The sequence below is a fragment of the Pinus tabuliformis genome, chromosome 6 (assembly GCF_031772625.1).
Source record: "Pinus tabuliformis cultivar Carrire ecotype Pingquan chromosome 6, CPIR1, whole genome shotgun sequence".
Taxonomy (NCBI): domain Eukaryota; kingdom Viridiplantae; phylum Streptophyta; class Pinopsida; order Pinales; family Pinaceae; genus Pinus; species Pinus tabuliformis.
The window spans coordinates 1,697,502,810-1,697,505,550 of record NC_142292.1 but is presented as its reverse complement, the minus strand read 5'-3'; positions in this window follow the sequence as shown (position 1 = coordinate 1,697,505,550).

The following is a 2,741-nucleotide window of genomic DNA, read 5'->3' as shown; positions in this document are numbered from 1 at the left end:
TGTCGACATCAGCTCATTATCCAAGAAGTTGATCTAGGAACACCCCCTCAGTACTTTGAAGCTTGCATGCCTCAATGGCAAGTTTCTCACTCCCGGCGATAGGTATACATTAATGACCTTCGACCAGGAGACTTTGCGTGGTTTTCGACGTCAGATCCTATATTCACACCACGTGAATTGTGCTGCAGTACCTTAAGGGTCATCATCATTATCGGTGATTCCTCTCGCGCTTGTTAACAGTTTACATTATTGACTGGTAATCAAGCGATGTCTTTCCATGTTCGACTTCAAGAAATTCTCACATGGATCGACTTGTACTAGAGTGAAGATCGGACAAGTTTGAAGACCCCGGATCTAGTTTCATCCATCCGGGCTGCGATATATATTCAGGAGATAAAAACATAGACATGTGCAGCAGATGATCATCCTACTGAAAGGATGATAATTGAAAGCAGAGAATTATCAGTCTATTATCAGGCGATCGTCTGTTTATGTACAACAAATGTATTTATAAAGCTGAGCATGGGAATTGCCCGCATCAGCTAGATCATGAAAAGAAAGTATGAAAAGATAATGTATTGTATTGTATTTTGTTACAGGTCACCTCCCGACGATTGAATGAACTTCGGATCCTCCTAATAAAGCATTTCACCCGATACTCACAACTGTAAACCAACAACAATTCTTTGCACAAAATTCCGGCCTCCAGATCCCATGGGATGAGATCCTTATATAGAGTTTTGGAGTGAAGATAAGTCAGCTTGATGTGTGACTTGTTGTCCTCTTCAACTCCAGTTGTTCTTCAGCTCTTCACTCGGAGTTTCCACCTTCCTCTTGGAGTTTTAGAAGCTCTTAACTCATCATTAGGCGAATCTTTTGATCAAGTGTCTTTTTGGAAGCTTCCTGGGCACTGGCACATTGAGAAAAAGATTCCTCCACATGTCAAAGTACGCCCAACACAGGTAGCCTTTGTTGCACTTGCTATGCAGCGCAGGTACACCATAGAGCTTTTGACATTCAGCGCAGATGCTTAGTGGAGCAGCTGCTTTGATCCAAAACTGACCTGTTTTTGAGTGTTTTTCAGTGGAGAACTGATTTGCAGTGCTGTGGTTTGCTGACCTTGTTCCTCTAAGGGTAATAACAACATGTTTAGGGACTTTGGATCCCTTAGATTATTGACATTTCATGCTCTATGCTGTAAGGCACAAAAATGTCTATAACAGTTGCCCCCTAAAGTATGAGGTCGTTTATCGGGTGAAATGCTTTATTAGGAGGATCCGAAGTTCATTCAATCGTCGGGAGGTGACCTGTAACAAAATACAATACAATACATTATCTTTTCATACTTTCTTTTCATGATCTAGCTGATGCGGGCATTTCCCATGCTCAGCTTTATAAATACATTTGCTGTACATAAACAGACGATCGCCTGATAATAGACTGATAATTCTCTGCTTTCAATTATCATCCTTTCAGTAGGATGATCATCTGCTGCACATGTCTATGTTTTTATCTCCTGAATATATATCGCAGCCCGGATGGATGAAACTAGATCCGGGGTCTTCAAACTTGTCCGATCTTCACTCTAGTACAAGTCGATCCATGTGAGAATTTCTTGAAGTCGAACATGGAAAGACATCGCTTGATTACCAGTCAATAATGTAAACTGTTAACAAGCGCGAGAGGAATCACCGATAATGATGATGACCCTCAAGGTACTGCAGCACAATTTACGTGGTGTGAATATAGGATCTGACGTCGAACACCACGCAAAGTCTCCTGGTCGAAGGTCATTAATGTATACCTATCGTCGGGAGTGAGAAACTTGCCATTGAGGCATGCAAGCTTCAAAGTACTGAGGAGGTGTTCCTAGATCAACTTCTTGGATAATGAGCTGATGTCGACAAGAAGTGATCCGTCAAAGGAGGGCCTTAATGAATCCCACATCAGTGACATGGAACGGAGCTAGTGATGATGGTGAAAACGATCTGTGAAATATGATTCAGGGTGGCGGTCATGGAAGGATGAAAGATGATGTACGGTAGTGGATGGGACCCGGTTGACACTTTCTGAATGACATCTCTTGAACATATAACGACACTGATGTGATGGATCGGTAGCATTACCCCATGTATGGATGGTATGGCGAGACCATGGTGAAGGGACCGGTGAATGATAATAACCCAACCCGATATTTATGGAGGCAAAAGTGTCATGTTCAAGAGCGACTTGCTACCATTAAGCTTTGAGGTTCTTCCCAATTTTTCCCCAGTCATTTATGACCAGTACCTCTTTATTTTTGTCAAGCTTGAGGAGGATAACATATGCTTGTTCTATAACCTGCCCTTCGGGCAAGCCCATCGCTATGTTTTAACGAGCCTAGCGATAGGGAAACTCGTTCTCGTCTAAAGACAAGTTTGTCGCTATCTAATATTTTTAACGAGCCCAGCGACAAAGACAACTCGGTCCTTTTCATTTTTAGGGAGTCTGAAAAGGGTACATAAAGTGGACTCCAGGGGTCCTTTTTCGTCATTTAATCCCTTAAGTCCGAAAAAGTATAAAACAATACAGAAGGGATGAATGTTCGATATCTTTATCGAGCCGAACTAGACAAGCGCTCGATCTTTTTGTGCAATAATCCCTCAGGTCCAAAAAGATTAAAATCTAGAGGAGGGATAGCTCTTCCGGTCCTTTTAACGAGCTGGAAGGCCAAAACTCGGCAAACTTTTCATATTTTACGA